This window comes from Brienomyrus brachyistius, chromosome 23, assembly GCF_023856365.1.
Source record: "Brienomyrus brachyistius isolate T26 chromosome 23, BBRACH_0.4, whole genome shotgun sequence".
Lineage (NCBI taxonomy): Eukaryota > Metazoa > Chordata > Actinopteri > Osteoglossiformes > Mormyridae > Brienomyrus > Brienomyrus brachyistius.
The window spans coordinates 1,883,148-1,904,572 of NC_064555.1; the positions used below are offsets into that span (position 1 = coordinate 1,883,148).

General features: G+C 41.8%; 1 protein-coding gene across 1 annotated transcript in view; it reads left to right on the forward strand.

Annotated features, from left to right (window-relative positions):
- Positions 1-12,384: 12,384 nt before the first annotated feature.
- tbc1d5 (TBC1 domain family, member 5) overlaps positions 12,385-21,425 on the forward strand; it is a 50,598-nt gene continuing 41,557 nt past the window's right edge. Inside the window, exon 1 of the mRNA XM_048992479.1 lies at positions 12,385-12,496. The gene's annotated coding sequence lies outside the window, so the exon portion shown is untranslated. The remainder of the gene's footprint in view (positions 12,497-21,425) is intronic.

Sequence of the window (21,425 nt, forward strand, 5' to 3'; positions counted from 1 at the left end):
CTCAATCAATGGCTTCAGAAAGTGTTACCCACCCAGAGTTTTAGCCGGACAATCTAAGGTCCAACAGCGCAAGGCTGCACCTGCGTAATCACACAACGTGCTGAGCCTTTTATTTCCTTGCCTTTAATTTGTGCCCCCTCTGTGAGAAGCAGGCCTCCTATTTCCCCCGCCGGATGGTCTGGGGGATTCCTGACTCGGTGTCTGCTAAACGCCGGGTGCTCGGCAGCCACGGGAGGCTGTCTCATTATCCCATCCCGTCACGGAGCTCTTCCCGGAGCGAGTCCCACACCCATTGACCAAACGCAGCGGGAGACGGCCCCTCTCCTAATGCCTCGTTTTCTCTAAGTGATAGCACACTCTCCTCTTCTCTCTTTATTTTATTCCCTCTCTTTCTGTACTACATGTGCACGCACACACGCCGGTCATGCCGCTCCCTTTCTCCACCAATCAGAGCGCGGGACATGAAAGTAGCCCCCCCCCCCCCCCCCCCACAACCATCCACGTCCCCCCTACCACTTCTGAGGGCTTGCGTGCATGTTCTCCCAGCGGGGTGAGATTCATTCGTCGTCGTCCTCCTCCTCCTATTCCCGCTCTGTCCCATGGGGGAGAAAGCGAGCGATGAAGAGGCCCCCCCCCTCCCCCCCCCCGGGTGGGTGTGGTGGGGGGGGGGTGAGGATTCTGCTTCAGTGCAATTTCACCCATTCATCTCAGCCCACTGATGAGCGCACTGAGGGGCCTGAGCATCCCACAGAGACGAGGGGGGGGGAGAAAAATAAAACTCTCACGGGGGAAAAGGGGGGAAGAATGGTAGCTGTTTTGGTGGAGATGCTAATATTAGTCTTTGGCAGTCGTTGTGTAACATGAAGGAACAGAGGAACTGTGCTGCCTATTCAATGCAGGAGAGCAGATAAGAAGCTCTCACAAAAGGAGAGGCGAATCAAAGCATCCGCTATTGATTTTCCATTAGATTTACTTTTGCGTGCCTTTTCAAAATCGTCACAGTGTTACCACGAGGTAACCTTTTGAGGGAGCATCTCCTGCTCTCATTTATTTAAGTTATTTAAATTGAATCTTTTTAATCGAGGCCAACGCGCGTCTGATGTTTCTTTCATACCGGGTTCTTCGACAAAAGTAGTCTGTTATTACCCTCAAAAAAGAAAAAAATAAGACTGCATAAAGGGGTTGATGTGTATGTTTGTGTGAGTTTGAGCGTGTGTGTGTGGTAGTACTTGACTGCATATTGTAGCTATTGGTTATTCCCCACCAAGCTGAATTCATACCTGTGTGCTGCACTGCCCTCCTATCCATTAATTTGCTTCAGTTTCGCGCGTGGAAAAGTTATCGTGACCTTGGCATTCCCATGAGGAAGCGCCAGCAGAGCCTGACCCAACTGCAGCATTCCCAAGGAACAGTGGGAAGGCTTCCCACCTTCCCGTGACACTTCCTGCACGGTGTGGCGAACTGGGTGTTCCCACAGGGCACATACCTTGAAAAATAGTCCATGAAAAATTCTGGAAACTTCTTTTCATTTAGGAAGTATCTCCTATGCAACCCTAATGTCCCTGGAGACCCCCCAGGACCCAAAGAGTTCACTTATGAACATAGATTGATTGGATTTTTTCGTTGAGATGTAATGATTATAATTTTGCTGTTTTTTAATATATGTTTTCTTAAGTAAACTGTCATGACTAAACCTCTGGGGAATAGCCCATGTTTTCGCTACACGTAGCATCATGTTGAACTAAAAAGAGCCTGGTATTTATTAATCTTATCTGACTGAATTTTGTGCTCTTCCTACTGTGCCCTAATACATCCTGCCTAATAATCCCTCATATTAGTTACAGTTGTTTAAATTTTACAGGCATATTAATAATGGAAATGTTTATTTTGCTTACGCTGGTAGATGAAAACACCATAACACAGTAGCTGTACTCACACCCTCCATCCAAACCCCCCCCCCCCCCCAGGATAAAAAGTAAAAAGACAATGCCAGTGGAACGATTGCCAATGCCGTTGTTTCTCATCCAGAATTCATTACGTGGGCAGCGGTTGTTACATCCTGTTTGGAGGAAGAGTAATCCTGAATGTTGTTGTTTAGTGTGTGTCAGCAATCTCCCCTGCGGATTCAGGGAAAGAGCTGGGAATTCTGGTGCCAGTCCAAGAATAAGAGAAGTTTCTGTGGCACGGATGCGGGTGGGAAAAGCTCCGGAGTGGCGTCGCTGAAGGACACTGGGCCCGCGGCTTGCCTGTCGCCGTTTGCCCCCTTATTCTCTCTCTCTCGCTCTGCCTCTCTCTCTCTCTCTGCCCAGCAGTGTTGAGGATGACATTCCCTCTTTGCAGATACACATACTGAATTTCAAAATAAACAATCCCACTAAATCGCCAAAAAACACCGCCTCATGGCTCTTTCCTTCCACAGTCCAAAGACATGTGGTTGGGTGTGTGCCCTGCAGTGGACCAGCACCCTGTCCAGAGTGCCCCCCTCCACTGCCTATGCTTCCTTAAGCTGGCTTCCGGCTCCCCGCAACACTGACTTATTTTTAGCCAATGGATCAGTAAAAACCCAGGAATACAGTGAAATATCTATATTTACAGTGAGGTGAGCAAACACCGTTTGAAAAACCAAATCACGGCTAGAAACATAACCACAGCGGCACAGAGTCATATTAAACTGAATGCAAGTCAACAGTCTGTATTAGCTGTGAAAGAGTTCTGACAATCAACACTTTGATACGTGAGTTTTCAAAGTACAGTATCAAAGAGGCCAAAGAGTGTGAAGTCGAGGTGCATCAGCCACAGCGACGATAAAAATTATTTGATGTATCAAAGGAAACAGACTCAAAAATCATAGACGCGCTGTACTGGCAAAGAGGACTAGAAGCTCCAAGTGAGAGAAGTCAGAGACCAACGCTGAACAGGATAACGCTGCATGGCGCAAAAGTGCAGCCACAGAAATCACCGCAGAACCGCATCAGCACCTCCGTCACCCAGTCGCGACAAAAACTGGGCTTGGTGAGCTTCACAGGGCTGCCATGTCGGAGCCAGTCGTATCCAAGGTCAATGTTCAAAGATGCGCAAGTTGGCATGAGAAGCGCAAAACCTAAAGCCCTGATCAATGGAGAAAGTAATGAGGTCTGATGAGTCATCTCTCACCTTCCCCCTACATCTGGATGGGTTTATATTTAGAGAAAACAAGCTGCTAAGCATGGTCAGGGACCTCTTATGGTATGGACAGTCATCTCATATGAGTTAATAGGTCCCATGATTGCTCTGCATGGTTATACACCTGCCAAGGAATATAAAGCCATTTCGGAGGGCCAGGTGCACCCTATGGCGCAAACACTGTCCTCTCGTGGTGATACCATTTTCAAGCATGATAATATTCCCAAAATGCACTGCTAAACAAATTCAGGCAGTTTCCTGAACACCAGGCCGATGTCGAATACCTTCCATGGCCAAGCCAACCACCACATCTAAGTCTCACTGAATCTCTATGGAAGGTTCTGGAGCACAGCCCAGCACGGACCACTGACTTCTGCTTGACCTCTTAATTCATGTTAGACTTGGTTATACAATGCAGCAACAGCTCATTTACATTACAGTAGCTTATTATCGGTATAATATGGACTGTGAAAAGAAGTCATATGTGTCACCTTGATTTGGGTCAAACAATGGTAAGACTGCCCTTTCAACTTAATTAGGATAATTTTACCATTCACTTGGTTAATTATACAAAAAATTAAATTAAACAATCCAGTCAATAAAAGAAATAATCATCGTAATTTAAAGTTTATTGCTATACTAAGAGCAAGACGCACTAAATAAAAATCTGAAATGTATAAATACGTCAAGAATTAGAAATGCAATTAGCATTAATCAAACTAGGCGGCGTAAAACTTTACGTTTTAAAATAATATCGTATAAATCCCCGACCTTAGCTGTCCCTCTCATCCCACCGTGTTATTCAGGAAAATATGACAATTCTTTTAAAAACACGGTTTCGACAGATTTGATCAAATGAAAGAGAGGAGCCAGACACATCAGCAAATATTGCAACAGCTGTTGAAAAATTACAATTTTTTTCTGCCAGTGCTGCATTTGGGCTATTTCCACAGTAGAGAAGGAAAAAATATGAACTATCTTAACAATGTAATGTCTAACTGTGATGCACTGCAGGCTAACAAAGACAGCGCAGTTTATACAAACACGAAATGTATGTTGGACGAAACGTGACTTAAAATAAATAAATAAATCAACCAATAATTTCGTCTTTGACATGAACAAAAGAAATTAATCGTTGGTAGAAATAAACAAAAAAAATCCATTGTCATAAACTAATCGTTCAATAAAGAAATATGTAGAATTAATGAATAAATAAATAAGATTTATTTATACCAAGTCTTGCTTGATTGATTGATTTCCAGGTTTGGTTATTTATTTACGTATTTGTTTATTTGCACGTTAATGATGTGGGCAGCCCTAACCTTTTCCCACTGTTGGTCAGGTGGACTGTGTTGATCTGGGTTCCATTACCTTGGCCTTGCTCAGGTATAAAGAAGTGTCGGCTGGCGTTCTTGATTTAGGGCAAGGATTTATTTATTTATGTTTGTTTAGTTATACCAAAAATATATTTATGCCTAAAATTTTATTTATTAAGTCTTGTTTCTTCCTCCAAACAAATGTGAAACGATTTATTTAACCTGTAAAAAGTACATTTTCACAAAGTTGTGTGGCGCTCACTTTCTGAATCACTGAAACGTAATGAAGACGATAGACACCGTGTACAAAAGAAGGGGAAAAGACATCCGGTCGAGTTTTATTTTATGTTAAAATTAACCCGCAAAGTAGAACCGTCCTTAAATTTGGCATTGTACCGAGACCACGTTCCGCGCTATGATGCAACCTCAGGCCTACACATCGACGCAGGTGCTGTACGTGCAAACCAGAAAAGCGCACCTGTGAACTACCAACTTTTTTTTTTTTTTTTACACTTATGAGGTGGTTTATGGTCGTATTTGCTTGCTTTTTATTTTCTGGCAAGCTGTTTCCTTCTTCTCTGGAGTCCAGGTGGAAAAGGACAGTAGATCAACTGCAAAGATTAGGGTGAATAGCAGGTAATCCTCGCTAGTAGCCGAAATACAGCAAACCTTTACCTTTATTTTTTCAGTTTTTTTGCGCTAAATGGAGCATCTTTTCCACGTAATTATCTAACAGCCTAAAAATCATTTTTTTGAAAATAAGTTATAATCCAGCTGGGGAATGGGAACAATGAGCCAATTTTCAGGGCATAAAAAGGTATAACGGAATGCCGCTTTGTCCCCTCCTATTGGAATTGTAATATCCTGCGAGTGTTTTGCGGAAGTTAATCCACTTGTCCTGCGTTATGTATGCAGGCATGTTGTCCTACACTTAACTCACTCACCAGTCCCTACAGCACTGAGCATGGTGATAATTCACGCAAAAGACTAACAGTGGAATCGCGAAGTGTTTATTTGTTGGAGCGTTATCTGTTTCGCCATTTAACAGCGCTTGAGCTTTCGTGAAACGGGATGAGAACAATGTCCCACCACCCCCGTTTTCGTTTACAGATACAACGAAATGTCATGAAGTTCTCAAGATTTACGGGCAACGTGTCGCACTTCTGCCTTGGGCCCCTCTTGTTTCTTTAGGTAACAGATCGTTTCCTCGGTAATTCCCCTACTTTTCATATTTAAAGAAAAAAGCTAAAGGGGGATATCACAGATCTGGGACAAAACGCGTGCTTGACACTCAAGTTCTTTGCTTTGTACGTGTAAATTATAACATTTCATTTTCAGAAAACAGACTTTATGATTACTTTAATACTCCAGTTAGAAAAGCTCTCATGCTGATGTTGGGAACGTATGTCTGTTATTTCTTTACTGGTTTTGCTTTTAATATTGGTAACAGAAATTTACATAGCATATTAGATTCTCCGTTTGCTTGCTAGTTTTCCGTTATTCTTTTTTTTTCTTTGAATTTCACTTGCCTTCCCAATGTTAAAAGTTGTTCACTAACGTGGCACCTTATTGCATTCAGTACTCAGATATGTTCGTTCGGATCAGCCGATTGATATCTGAGCAGTATGAAATAATATAAATTCCAATGAAACGTGGGCCTAATTTATAAAACAATTTCACAGTCAAATTTAGCTAGCTGTTAAAGTGAACCAATACAAACTTGTTAATATCCTGTATATAGATTACATCAAACAGTCATGAAATATATATAGATTAATTTAGGTAAAATATTAACAAAACAGTAATTAAAGTTTTCCCATCAGCACATCTCCGGCAGTTTGATGGCACTGCCCCCGCCGGTGAATCCTAGCATTGCAGCTACCGCGAGACTGCATCCCTCCACCGCCCTTCCGCGGAACCAGCATTAGACACCGGGGAATGGGATCTGGTGTGAAGGGGAGCTGGGGTGTAAAAAAAAATGCGTGGGGGACAGCATTCCTCCACGTTGCTGTGCTGGGAGCCACGCAGGGACGGCATTAGACAAAGACGCTGAGCTCGCCAAGAGACACGTGTCTGATCCCACCTAAAGCGATGCATTTGTTCTCGCAGTCCTCTGCTCTCTCGTTGATCGTCCACCTCGGAGACGGCTGGGCCTGTACCAGCGAGGCCTTCGGCATATTGGAGAATGAATAAAGGATAAGAATAAAAGAAATAATTTTCTATGCTTTTGTTAATTTTATTTTTCACAGAAATAATGCAAAAGGAGAATGAACGATTTATATAGTTAAAAACATGTATACACACATGCATACTAGAAAAATGTAGATTTCTGGGATGGGGACCATGCGCACCTCATTCTTTGCTTTTTCTCTCTCTCATCTCGCCTTAAAAATCAACAAATCCATTTGTTCAGCAGCTGCGACTCTGTGCCTTGCTGATAACGACCTGGCCCAGCCAGGCTTTCGCTGCAAGTCAAGGCTCATAGGCCTGAATCTATTGGCTTTTTTTTTCTTCTTCATTTTTTAAAATTCAATGCTAATGAACAAGGAACATTTTCAGAAGCCATAATGCTTCTTGTAGATCTGTCAGCTGCTGTTATGACAGATGTTTCCTTGAAAGTGCTCACAACACTTGTTTTCCGTGTCTTATCTCGTGCTCTGCAGAATGCCTGCACCGAACATGATGCGATGTTTCTCCTCTTTTATTTTCACCGTAGCCACCGGACGGAGACAAACATGGGAGCTGAGCAAAGGGAGAGAGTCCTGTCCAAAAAAAAAAAACACTCAGAGGGGGAGGGAGCAGCTTTTCCTTCCTTCCTATGCAGCCAGTTCAGTCAGCCGCATTTTTTATGATGCTCTTTGCTTCTTCGGCGTGTTTGCAGATGATCAGCGGTTTATATATATATATATATATATATTATGACAACGCCACTAGCCGCGGTCTCCGTGCGCGGCCACGGTACCGCGAATGCCGCTCGGGGATGCGCTTGAATCTGATCAAGCGGCTCCGGACTCCAGGACGCGTGGATACCGTAACACGAGCTGCAAGGGGTCGCGGCGCTTAACGGCTCCGTGAAGCCGCGGCTCCCCGCGGCTCTTTTAAGATGATAATGATGGTGTATGTTTTTTTTTTTTATGAAATGAAACCAGTTCGTGTCATTCGGGATCATTTGGCAATCAAGGTTTCTTCTCAGCGAGGGTCTCTAAACCATCTGCTTGCTTAAGCTTTTTTGAGTTTAAGTTGCCTGATTTGTAATGATGAGGCCAGTCCTGTAGGTTTCATACCGTCATGTATCAAAAACTGAAATATTTTTAATGAGACGATGTAGTAGTATAGTCCATGCAATAATAATTGCCTATTATATAAATATTTAGGCCCCCATCTCCAACACATTCAGATGTTTTCATTTGTCAACTGTGTATGTAGAAAAGGTTTAATAGCGAGCAGCAACTTCAATTAAAAAACAATTATTGACGTGGCACCCACATAACGTGTCCCCCCACGCTTGTGAACGCAGGCTGTTTCTAATTATGGGTGATATTCAGATTCTCACAGGCAAGATTTCTGTCGGTATAATGCGAACAACGTTGTAAAGGTCTTTGGTATAACTAAACTTATAAGAAAAATACATTAAAAAACCTTCCCATCCACCTTCCAAAACATACACAAAAGTAGTAAAATATGCAGATCCATTTTAAAAGTTTTTGAAGTGGGGAATTCATGTTAATAGCAACATATTATGCGTAAACAGATAAGGATAAAAGGTATTAACGAGGTATTAATAGGCCTATGTAACATCATATTTATAAAAGAAACAAAATCCAAAAGGAGTATTTGCCCTTGCAGAATGCTAAATGGATTCAGGTGAATTACTTCCGTTTGCGCAGTAGCTGCCACATCAAATCAGTGTGATGATAAAGAATATTTTGTTGTTAATGACCACTTCGGGAGCCACTTTGGGCTGATCGTAAGTTATTTATATTTGCATTGTTATATCCCCATTGAAACGACACAAGTACGGTTGCAACTGGCGTGGAGCAATCAGGACAAGGCTATTTAAAAGAAAGGGGGGGAAAGGGAATGGGATTCTGAGTGGACCAACAAGTGTTTTTTTTCCAGTGCTGGTACATTAGATTGTTGGTTTTAGCCTTGCAACTCCAGAATATACCGTGCAAAATGAACACTCAGGGAACGGAGGTGAAAGCGAGCGCCATGTCCTGATTGGCTGCTCAGTGCGAACCTCCTGTGCACCTGCGGGGCACCCGCCTGCTGCCAGCAGCAGAAAATGCCCCTGTCCTCCATTTGGCAGTGGTCTGCCAGTGTGGGTCCTTGTGGCCTGTCTTGTGCAAAGACATTAAAGACTTTACCTACAATTTATTATCAAGGGACAATTAATAATTGCAGGCATTGAGAATAAAGAATGGGATGAGTAGTTTTTTTTAAATCACTATTTTGTTTAGACTATAAATGATACAAGTTTCACACTAAAATGTGTTTATAAAGATTTTGTCTAAATTATTCAATTTGGGGAGTAATGTAAAGTTACTCGCTGCAAGAGAAAGGTGTATAAAAGGCTTTACATCAGGCTTCGTAGATGCACAGTAAAATCCAGTCAACATTTTGACAGTTTCAAACAGCTTCTCAGCAATCAGTGATTAATGAGGCTCCCTGGAACACAGTGAAGGGGGGCGGGGGGGGCGATAAACGGCTGAATCGAGCTTCCTCCCGGCACGTGCGTACGCGGCAGTGCACAAAAAACGACATCGTGCACGTGTCCTTTGAATGTCCACTCTCGGAGAGGGGGAACGGCCAGAGGCGACAGCAGATGGGGTCTGTGTTCCGCACCACGCCGCCTGAACAGCCACCGGCTCCGTGACGTCGGATGTGCGTTGTGACTCATTTGGTATGGGATTATAAAACCACCCGCAGTTAGCCCCATCGCGCGGACAGAAAGCCGCGCAATTTAACGCGCCCCGCCCACGTCCGCATAAATAGCCCTTTTATTGTAATTCCCGTTATCGTCCACAGTGCAGGTGTTCCCCGTGAGAAAAGAAAGAAAGAAAAAAAAACAACACCCGATAATGTCAGTCTTCACCTTGTCCAAAGCATTTTTTACCTTTTCATATGGGTTCTTATGAATTAAATTCCTGTCATAGGTTGTAAGTCTACTTGTGTTTGCCCAAGGCGTTAAGCAACATGATATTCCAGACATGGCAGTAATGTTATGCGCTGAGAACAGACGAATTGCAGCCAAACTCATTATGGGATTACTTCTGGGTTCATATTACCAGACTGGGATGTGGGGGGTCTTTGATGGGTCATCTCTGTGACTGCCTTGGACATACAGGTATTAACGGCTGCCGCCGCTACTGCATCCTCCTGGGCCATCGTTCAAAACGCCTCCTTCCTCCTTTATTCTTCTTGCGAACGCTGCCACACATTTACGCGCAGCCCCCAAGGAAGATGTAATACGAAACACAAATGAGGCCTGTAGTTCCCTCCTGTGATCTACTTTAACACTGAGCCTTCAAAGCCAGAGGCCTTTTGCAAGACATATTGATTAAGCATGAAGCAGGTTAATTTTTAGAAACTTACTGTGCCTACCTTTGTGATAATAAATTGATACATATGACAGCCAGTGTTGAGAGGGTGTAAAATCTTGCTGGTAAGTTTGGGAACCCCATTGTCTGGTGAAAAATGCCAGGATTTCTGTAAATATATAGACTGACATAAGTAGCTGAGTATCTACATTAGGCTCCTGTGAAAGATCTAAAGATGAAAGTCATCTGAAGATTTGTCAGGGGTTGGATCTATGGTTTGGCCATACCCCCCCTCCGTCAAATATAAGGCTATATAACCCCTCATCAAAACATAAAAACAAAATATGGAGCATTTAATTAAACCAGAGCTGCTCAACCCACCAATGAAATGCCTGCAACTCTGCCTCAAATTAATGGATAAATCTTGTGATCGGCAAGAAATGCCCCCCCGGTCAACAAGGGAGACCCCCCCCCCCCCCCCGTTCAACAAAATATTACCCCTTTGCCACCTTGTACCGCATAGTGGCTTATGTCCCTGTTTCTAGTTAATATTTTTTCACTCACAATTTACTCAAAGTTTAATTAAAAATAAAAATGCTTTACTACTGCAGAGTTATTAGTAATTAAAATGGGTGAGTTTTCATGCTTGGGAGCAGAGTCACCAGTCACTCTGTTTGTAGCAGCATTGGTTTTTAAACAGTCTCTTTTTTCCAGTTTTATTTTTGAACTCGTCATTAGTGGAGGAAGTGTCTGGCTGCTATTCTCACAAATCCTCCGCTGTCTAGTGATGCATGAGATGGGGCCACCTGGCTGAGATGGGGCACCATCCAGGAGCTGAAGCTCCAGCAGCTGACTAGCTACGGAAAGTAGCGCACTGATTGGCCGCGCTTTGTTTTTTCAACCCGCGTTATATTTTTTATTTTATAAAGAATAAATGCAAATCAGCCCCAGACACGCTAATGCATAGTAGGAGGGGTTGTGGTCTCAGTAGAGGCATGGGTATGATGGGGAAAAAACTGTTTTTTCATCCACAGTAACATGTGTGCACGTTGTGAAAGTGCATTGCCCGCTTTAAAATGCCGCTCAGCAAAGGTATGTTGTCAAATGTGATTTGGATTATATGTAGCGTAGCCACACCCTGGAATCTCGCTCAACAAGTGCACAGATGTGTCTGCTTGCATATGTGGGCATATTTTAATGTTTAAATATAGAGGTTGCCTTAATAAAGGGTAAAGCCAATTTGCTGCAGAATTTCGCCAATTTACAGCAGTATTTCCTAAAGGACATTTATCCAACTGCAATATTATGCCTCTAATGAAATGTTGCCCTTGCGAGACTCTAAATACCTTTCCCAGAAAACAAAGAATATTCAGGCTGACAGAGAACATGGTGATTTTATGCTCTCATCTTAGCCTTACTTGTTCTTATAGAAACACTGTTTAACACTGTTAGTCTTCTTGTTGTATTTCTGTAAATGTGGGTAGAGATAATAATTGGAAAACATATTTAAGGGTGATACATACATAAGTCTAAGTATATAAGTATCGTGTTTGCAGCCAACATACTCTAAACATATCACAGCTAAAACAGCCTGTATAAGTGTGAATAATGACGTACAAGCAGAAAGTGCCCCACAATAAAGCCATTAGAGGGAAATATGTTTGGGTTAACAGGCATAACAGACTGTAGATAAGCTGCCTGCCGTGGCATTTCAGATATTTTAACCAGATGGCTTTGTGATGGCCGGCTTGCCTGTAGTGCCCCTGGGGCACGTGCTACTGGCCAGTGTCGTCTTATCAACTCAGCAAAACACTTAAATCACAATAAGCAATGTCTGCGGGACAAATTGGTGATTGCTAAATGAAAAACGCACCATCTCAAGGTTTATGAGATTTGAGAATATAATTAAAACCATAACTACTCCTACAAGTTGCCCGAGTCTACCGCAGTGTGGGAGTTTAATAATTGCTTTGCCGAAGTATAAGTCGTGAGTTTGGAAAAATAGAAGAAAACACCAAGGTTGCATAATAAAACATAAAATTAGCTGGATTTAAAATATGCTGTAGGGAAATTGTGTCATTTTGCACTAGGCAGAGATTGACTGAATTTTACCTATGTATGATTTACTGTATTTCCAGTTATTATATTAAGTATTTTCTATATAATTTTATATAAAGAAGCGTGATAAAAATAATAAATGAAGTACTGTTCTAAGACACTTATGCATATTTGATTTTTTCCCCCATTGCTCTGCTTTACTGAGACCTCTGTGCGCGCTCCCGAGTCCCCTCACAACATTGGCTCGCTCTCACGCTCGCTGACGGAGAGTTCAAAGGTCACGCCGAGTCCGCAGCGAGGCTTCGGCACTCTGGTCACGTGTTCAATCAGCTGTTTCCTCCCGACGTCCGCCTGACTGGGGAGTGTTTACATTCAGTGTAATCCCGAAGCGGTAGCCGAGGGACCGCATGAATTATCAAGGTAAAGACGACATACGCCTAAAAAGCGGAGGGACAGAGGGAGCAACGGTGCTAGTGCGGACGCTGCTTGTTCGCTGTTAGTGGACGCGCACGTATCGCTTTTTAAACGTGTTTTCGTGTGGGGAGTGTGAGGGCCTGGGAGCTCGGCGGATTCTCTTCCTGGTTTTACTGTATGCTTAGCGAAAGGGCTGCATAGGAGGAAAGGTGACGTGATAGCGGTTTAAAACGCATTCACGCAAATCTCTCTCCAAAGTCCTGTTTTTTTTAAAAGGTGTACAGACAGGGAACAGTTTGTTTACGGATTCCAATACATTTAAGATAGCGCTTTTAACGCTTCGAGTATAATATCATTACTGGCTATTTGGCTGTGTGCTAGGCAAGGATGTGAGTGTAATATATATTACATAGTTCTTGCTGAGTATATAAGGTAATAACTTTTTATTTTGTGTAATTAGTCTTCCGGTGTTAGTCTTCTAGTGTTTACAGAGACCTTTGGAGGATTATACTCTAGTTTTGTCCTACATGTTCCCACAAAAAAACCGAGCATTTTCAAGCCGCCTTTTAAAATATGAATTTTAAATATGAATCTAGCAGGATTTGATTTTATTAGGCAGGACGGTGTGATTTTCGTTTTGATGTATAATGTCATTCAGCTACCATAAAGGTGTAAAACCTTTTCCCTAGCGCCTGGGTATTACTTCACTAGTTGTTAAATAAACATTATCTCAGATGGCAAAATATTTCTCATTGCCTAATATTTAGCTAAGTAACTGACTAATTTTGGTGAGTGACTCTCACAAATCACACCCTGGAACAGAACCGTATTGCTTTTGGCCTTCCGAATTCTTACAACATTCCCAGCTTAGGCCTCCATATTTTACAAATACTCCTTGAATAGCCTAGAAAAGGGTAACGTGTTATGCATTCTGTCATATGTTTAATAATTTTGGAAATGATTTTAAAAACTGAATGCAAACCATGCCAGAATACCTGCAGTGAAGTGCAGGTCCCCCCCCCATGTGACTGTCCTAAATCTCTCTGATTGGCTGGGGAAGGGAGGACATGTGACATTGCTTGAAGGCTTTTTGAACATTGCATTGTTGTGTAATGACCTACGTACTAAAGTCATTTTGTTAGCTTTTCCCTTAAAGCTTTTAAGATACAGACTGTTTCTTGTTCCGTAAAAGCTTCACTTTTCAAAGAGCATCATATGACTGGACTTTGCAGGGATACATATTTAGCCAGTGTATTGCAGTAGGCTGCTCAGCAGTGGCGTTTTGCGACATATAGTTCTACACATTTCAAATACATTATTCACATTATCCCCTGACACCATAGACGAAGTGACATGCCAGGTAAGAGGTGGGATTAAGGTGTGAGGGGAAAAGCCTGACAAAGCAAAAAGGTAAATCCATTGCATTTAAAATGAAGATACTTTGTAAACTTTAAAGATGTCACTTTCTAATTTTTTTCCCTCTTGTGCCAGACCCTGCCATGGCACAGCAGAGATGGATGTTGACCTTTGTTACTTGAAGAAGGTTCGCTTTATTTTCCCGGCTGTGCACCGGACAAAAGCCTCTGTGTTTCTGTGCTGGTCATTCGCCACACAGTGGCTTTGCCTCGTTTTTTCAAACACCGAGCTCTTTTTCGCGTCGACGGCCCTGGTCGCCTTTGCAGCGGTCCGCTCGTCGGACACTCAGCTTTGCTGCTTTCGTCACAGGAGCTGGCAGCTTACGATGGCATTTGAAGTTAGGGGTGTTAATAGTAATAATTCCACCCTGTGTGTTTTTGACGATGGAACAGGGGAACTTCTGCAAAGGAAGCCTCTGCACAGTGTATTTTCTGGTCTCTTCTCTCCGGAAGCAGCACGCATACCTGCATGAAGACGTCTTCATCTGAATGTCTTCAGTGACATATGAAAAGTCAGTCAGGGCAAACATTAGGGTGGTAAAATGACTTCTAAGCTGCTGCATAGTTTTTCTCTCTGAGCTGCTTCTCAATAGTAACACAACCCAGACCTTAATTCTAGGTTAGTGATAAATAATTTATGGAAATGACCAGCCCTACATGCTACTCTTCACGAAAGCATGTTTAAGTCAATCAGGTATTAGGTGGGAAGCTATACCCCGTATCTTTTGCTAATTTAATTCCCTCCCCTATCTTGTTTATATGTTAATAAAAAAATAACTAAAGTAAAACAAGCAGTCATGATGATGATGATGATTATAATTATCATCTGTCGAGGCCTTTTCTGAAAGTGCCTTAATGTCACAGTGTTACACACATGTTGTTAATCTTTCTTTATGGAGAAATAATATTCCCATTACAGTACGATCCCGTTATAGTGGACTTGCTTATAATGGAATATCTTCTTTAACGGAGGAGGTCCGCTGGTCCCGGGCGTGCGCCTTTAAGAACATGCAGAAAAAGCATTGGATGTAGCGGACTCGCGTATAATGGAATTTCGCTTATAACGGACAAACAATTTGGTCCCCAGGGCTGCTTTTAGCTGTAGTTTTGTTCGGCTATAACGGACATGCAGGCTCCGCCTACAAGGCGTGTAGCGTGCCGGTGAAATCCAACGCAGGTATGCAGTCGGGATTGTTAAAAGTCACGCATCTGGTCAGGTAAAGTTAGATTACTACATGTACAATATAATAATCTATAACACAAGTGTGTCTGCTGGGGTGTGACATGAGTGAATGGTGTCCTGTAGTTGTGTTCTCGTCATACAGCAAGTCTGGATATAACGGACTGTTTTGCCAGGTCCCTTGATGTCCGTTATAGCTAGGTTTTACTGTATGATGTTTTCATTCCAGAAGTGCTTCTCTGCTCTTTAACCTTCACCAAGATGTTGCCTCCCTGACTGATAACATTAGTTGTATTCAAAATGCTCAAAGCCGTTGGTAAATGGACTGCGTTTATATAGCGCTTTTCTATTCCTACGAGGACTCAAAGCGCTTTACATTTTATGCCTCACATTCACTGATTCACACACTCATTCACACACCGGTGGCGGAGGCTGCCATGCAAGGTGCCAACCTGCTCACCGGGAGCAATTTGGGGTTCAGTGTCTTGCTCAAGGACACTTTGATGGGGTCAGGAGGAACCAGGGCTCGAACCTGCAACCCTCCAGTTGCCAAACGATGGCACTACCTCCTGCGCCACCATCTTCCCCAAGTTGGTTCGTTTGCTTCAGGATTTTTGCTGGATTTGTCCTTGAGCAATTAGCCTGTGAAATTTTAGTTTGTTGGGGAAGACCCTAGGTCACCTGTTTTAAATGATTTAGATGTTAAAACAAAGACCTTTGTGAATTTCAAACATGGCACATTGTAGCAGCCAATAACGTAATAACTGCCAATAATGTAATAACTGCCAATAACGTAATAACATGCCAATAACATAATAAATTTCTCCATTCTTAATGTAATTAAAGTCGAAAATAACTGGCCAATTATGTAATAAATTACATTATCTGCAAAATAGTTATTGCATCATTGGTTCAGAAAATGTTTTAGAATATTGGCCTGTTATTGCATTATTGACTTTTATTACATTAAGAATGGAAATATTATGTTATTGGCAGTTATTACGTTATTGGCTTCTATACAGCAGATGTGTTGGGGCTTATTTGACTCAGTCTCCGCAATGAAACCTCAGCATTGTCCGTTCACAAGTTGACTTGAAGGACCTGTTTTCCTGTGGCATCAGAAAGCCTGTGTTGCTACTGTCTGTGTAGTACCCATATATTCTCATGTAGTCCCAGCGATGGCTGCTTCGGGCTTCTGCCCAGGTTAGCATTTTCTTCAGCAGAATCTAGGCCTCTATGGTTGTTATAACAATGGTAAAACTGAGGAGGATTCAACAAAAGTATTTTAATATGGCTTAAACTAGTTCATTATGAGTTGCAGTTGTTTTGATTTAGGTCCCGGGGGAATGCTCATCAGTTAAATGAATTCATACATCTAGAAAATGTTTCTGTATAGACAAGCTCTTGATTTACAGGCTGAATTTTAAAACATGAGCCCATATGTTTTTTTTTTTGTCTCTCTTAATGCAGGAAGTTTAAAGGAAAACATCTTTTAAAGAGCTATTGGTTCGGAATTGAGAACGGATGAGGGTTCCACTGTGTAGCAGCTGGTGCTAGAGTCATCACAGAGAAATGGCCTGAAGTTTGCATGTATATCACTGGAAAAGCGCAACAGTCACTTAAATGTAGTGGTTAGCGGCTCCGCTCATATTTTGCTGTTGGATTAGCCACATACTGTCTAACTTTCCCTTTTATGTTTGGTTTTACACACGTCCATCTTTTTTTGAAATGGGTTAAATCGTGAGGATCTTTTAATTTTTATTGCAGTGCTGGGATATAATTTCATTTTTGAGTTTATGATCGTGTCTTCCTAATTCTGAGTTATTACCACATGACTGTAATTTCACTTGGCCTTAGAGGACTCCGTTGTGGTCTCTCATGATTTAACTGATAAAAAGGCAAAGCTGCAATACTTATTTGTTTATTAAAGAATCCTAGATGGAGTCATTTACCTTGTTAATATTTGCAAAGGTAAATGAAGCATGCTTTTAAAAAAAATGGTAATTGAAGTATGTGCTGTCTCTGTTTTGGATGAAGTTCTCTATTTTCTGTGTAGTTCTCCTTGTAGCCCAATCTGTGCATGCCTTAGAGATCTGTGTTGAATCTGTAATTCTATTTTCGCAATTCAGGTTTGAAGTTGATCAAAGATATTGCAGAAATATGCATGTTACCCAGGGAATTGGTTTAGGGAGTCCTCTTCGGTTGGGTTACAAAACGGCAATAAGAAACTGGCAGTTACAGGGTTGGCTAATGAATGGCTGCTATTTACAGCTGTAGACGTTGCTTGTCATTACTGAATCAAATTCAGATATCCAACAGTGTTTCATACCATGTTCAGATCGCAAGCCTCTACTCTTGTCTCATGCAATGAAAATATGGCATGCTGAATGGGAGAAAACGATCAGTAACAAACTTTACCAAAGCAGTCCAGTTCTTGGAAAGATGGTGTAACTTTGAGGCCAGGTCATCTACTTGAGGTGTTGTATAGGCCATCCCATGCTGACTCATGTTTTTACTTGCAGATGACGATTTGCCTGTATGTCCTACATCTAACACTCCTTTAATTATTAAACACGTTTTATTGTATTGTCCTTTTTTAACTCCCTTAAGCAGAGATATTTACTGACTCTTTAAAAGACATTTTTAGTAAAATTCTGTAAAATGCTTTTTTGAATAGTTTTTATTGAAGGCTAATCTTGGGGTTCTTATTTAGATTGTTTTAACAGTTTGTAACATTTTATAGCTATGTAGTTTTTACCTTTGCAGCTCTTCGCTCTGGTTTAATACCCATATACTCTCGCTATGAATATGTCCTACTCCCTTAACCTTTAAATGAGCAGGTCTGTGTCCCAAAATGCAGTCTGATTATTAAGCTGCTCGTTTTACATCACGTTATGCGCCCTTGTTTTAGGACTATAAACACACCTGTAGTATGACGCGCATTCAGCACTCTACAGCCAAGTCCTAACTCTGCAGTGAGCTTACTTCCCCCCTTGTTTGGTACCACGGTCGGTGTGCAAAGTCCTGCCAACGTGTGGAGAAATTTGGGGGACCTGATGCTGGGACTGGCAAGGGTTTAAGGAGCTTGCATGTGGTTCTGGGTGTTTACTGTATGATCCCACTCATTGCTAGCTGATACAGACATTCTCTGGTCCTGCCTGATTAGTTATTGAATCGGGGGACCTTATTTAGTTCGAAGAGTTACTGGAAGTTTGGTTCATTGCTTAGGAGTTTACTCCACCACCTGATTCATCTGATTCTTGACAGTGTGAGACTATAAGGAAGAAAGTACCGGATGAAGGTGCTGCATCTGAGGGCTACTGTAGTTCTACAAAGACCTTCTGTGCTAAGAAAAAGTTCCCGCAAAGCCTTGTTGCTCATTTATCATTTAAATGTTTTTTTTATTTGAAAAATTTTCATAGTTTTGTTGCAAAATTCATCAGTAAGCAGCTAAGTATGTATAGCCAACAGCTGGTCTTCTTGAGTTAGAATTCTTTTGGAATTTCAAATATTGTTTTTCCTTTTATCATTTAATCACATGTGTGTGCATCGTAAGCCCCTCTCTTCATCCTACTGAAAAACAGGAGGAATATCTGCCGGGTGCTGCAGATGTAGTGCGCTGTGCGTCAAAGCTGTGCTCAAGGGTGGAGATGTCATACCTTGGAGCCATGGACATGGACGTAAATTATGCTAAAATGGGGAGATTTTGGGCAGAGCCCTCAGAATCAGGGCCAAGGTGAGCAGTTATTGCCTTAGAGATCTGCAGATGCTGCTATTCAGAGTGATTTCAGTGTTCAGTTGTCCGTTTATACGGCTGTATGAGGGAGTCTAACATAGGGGTCATGCTGTTATCCACACTACGTTACCCTTCATGTAAATTAGTTAGAAAAATAAATGTTGAATGAAATTTAAAACGGAAAATCCCGCAGTAGAAATATCTCAATAATTTATTAGGAACTATACACAGATATTATTTTAAAAAATGATGCCGTGTCCTGCAGCATTACCGCTTCCCACATCACCATTACAGGCAGCAGTGAGAAATCGGCTCCCCCCACGAAAACGAGCTTTTACGTTTTTTCGTCACTGGAAGCTTGTCTCGGCCGCAGCCAATCCCATTAGTTTCGTTACTGTTCCATTTGTTTCCGTGACTACTTGTTTGGGCGGGCCCGTGGAATTATTTATTCAGCGATTTTTATTTATGCGTTTCATTATTTATTTATTTGATTATTTAGTAAATTATTTATCCGTTGAATTATTGATGTCTCTTCATGACGTGTTTTAAATTATGTATAATTTCATTTTGAGTTTATTGCGTTTTCTATGCCGCTTTGTCGCAGAGCGAGATTGGCTTTTTTATATTTTTTTTCCTTAGTCATAAGAGGAAATTAAACCCCACCTCCAAGGCCTCTATGCATTCATTGAAGTGGAGATTGAGAAGTTCCACCTGCAAAATTATTTGCATTGATCTTGTTATCAGATTTTACAATGAAATACTCATTGCCTTCCGTAAATTTGGCCCAGTATGGGATTTACAATGCTAAATAATCCATTAGCAAGATATCTGATTGGACAAATTGCCAGCTGTCAGCTCTAGAGTATGACACATACTGTATGGGGTGTATAGATACTAACCCTAACCTGCTTGCCTATTGCTAAGTATGGTAAATATAATGGATTTACTTTAATTGGAGGTTGTCGTCATGAATTTGATCAACAGATTTGTATTAATAGAACTGTATGCAAAATCATCATCTGCTTCCAGGTCAGTCTCTTACTTACCCAGTGGCCTTGGAAGCAATAGGAGTAGAAGGTTGTAGTCACACGACTGCATGTTGTTTTAAAGAATACTATAGATACTGTACAAGTCTGGTTGGACCTTCGCCTGTGTTTATCTAGTTTTTACTCCTGAAATCATTATTCTTTGTCTGGCCCTTCATGACTTGGTGATGTTTGGATGAGCGAAGGGATCGCAGTTCTGTTGTGTAACCAGGGATTTGAAATGTCTGTTCTGATTAGCTAGAGACCCTGTGCTATGGAGGATGAAACGTGGTAGAAATAAAAATAAATCCTTGCCATGAATGAATTAATCAATTAAAAGAATGAACGAGTTAAATCGTTGGCATAAATATTTTAATTATTTACCTATTCAGTTATTTATTTCCAGGTTTATTTGTTTATTTGCGCGTTAATGATGTGGGCAGCCCTAACCTTTTCCTAAAGCACTGTTGGTCAGGTGGACTATGCTGATCTGGGCTCCATTACCTTGGCCTTGCTTGGTTGAGAAGAAATGCTACCATACTTGTTAGCTAATGACAACTAGCAGAAAAAACACTTTATGATCTCCAGCAAAGGCAGTACTGTCTCTGTTAGGCAAAAAGGAACAACTTGTCGGTGCAACATTGTTTTGCAGCTTTTCCACTGCGTCCAAGAACCGAGCTGAACCCGAGCTGTATCACAAATTGGTGCTTTTCCGTTGCAAAGTATGCGAGCCGTACCTGAGCCACATCCGAGTCGTAACCGCGCTGACATGGCTTACGGGGCTGGAAGCGTGACCAAACCAAGCTGTTTGCATCACTACCATCTGATTAGTATCACACATGGCACTGCATTCCCGAAAATTCGCAACCTCTTACTTTGAAAAAGTACTACAGAACAGCTGAACGGAGTGGATTCATAATGCAAATTTACGCTAGCAAATGCTAATTCTGCTAGCGTTTGATACTTGCATAATATGGGAGTTCTCACAGACTTATTAGCGGACTTTAGCACACAGTACAAAAAATAGTAATTGCACATAGTAAATCACGATGTGCAGCGTGTGAACAGTAAATACACATCTCTTCGGTTTTACATCTCTCTTTGTGGTACAGCTCGGGTATAGGGTGATTCCTGTATGCAAGTGGAAAAGCTCTGTTTGATAGTTTGGCAACATGTTCATCTGCAGAACCACAATTTAAGCTCAGCAGTAACTATATGATTTAGGCTCTCAACGTACCAACCAATAAGTATGCAAGGGGAAAAAAAAAACAAAGTTTTCACATACTTTGAACAACGAATACTGTTATTAATTTACACTATTTACAGATATTCATGGTGTGGTACAAAGCATGCCAGTAACCACATAATTAGTCCTGCTGACCAAACCCATGGCGTCGGCCAATTGTGGACAGTGGGTGGGATCAGAGCAAACAAAAAAGTTCACCTGAGGGGCCCTGCACAGACAGTGCACGAAACAGTGATCGCCACTTAAACAATGTTGTATTGCTAAAAGAATGCTGATTTTGTTTGAAGAATCTGACCACCTAGTGTTTAAGGGGGTTAGCCACTTCGCTTGGTA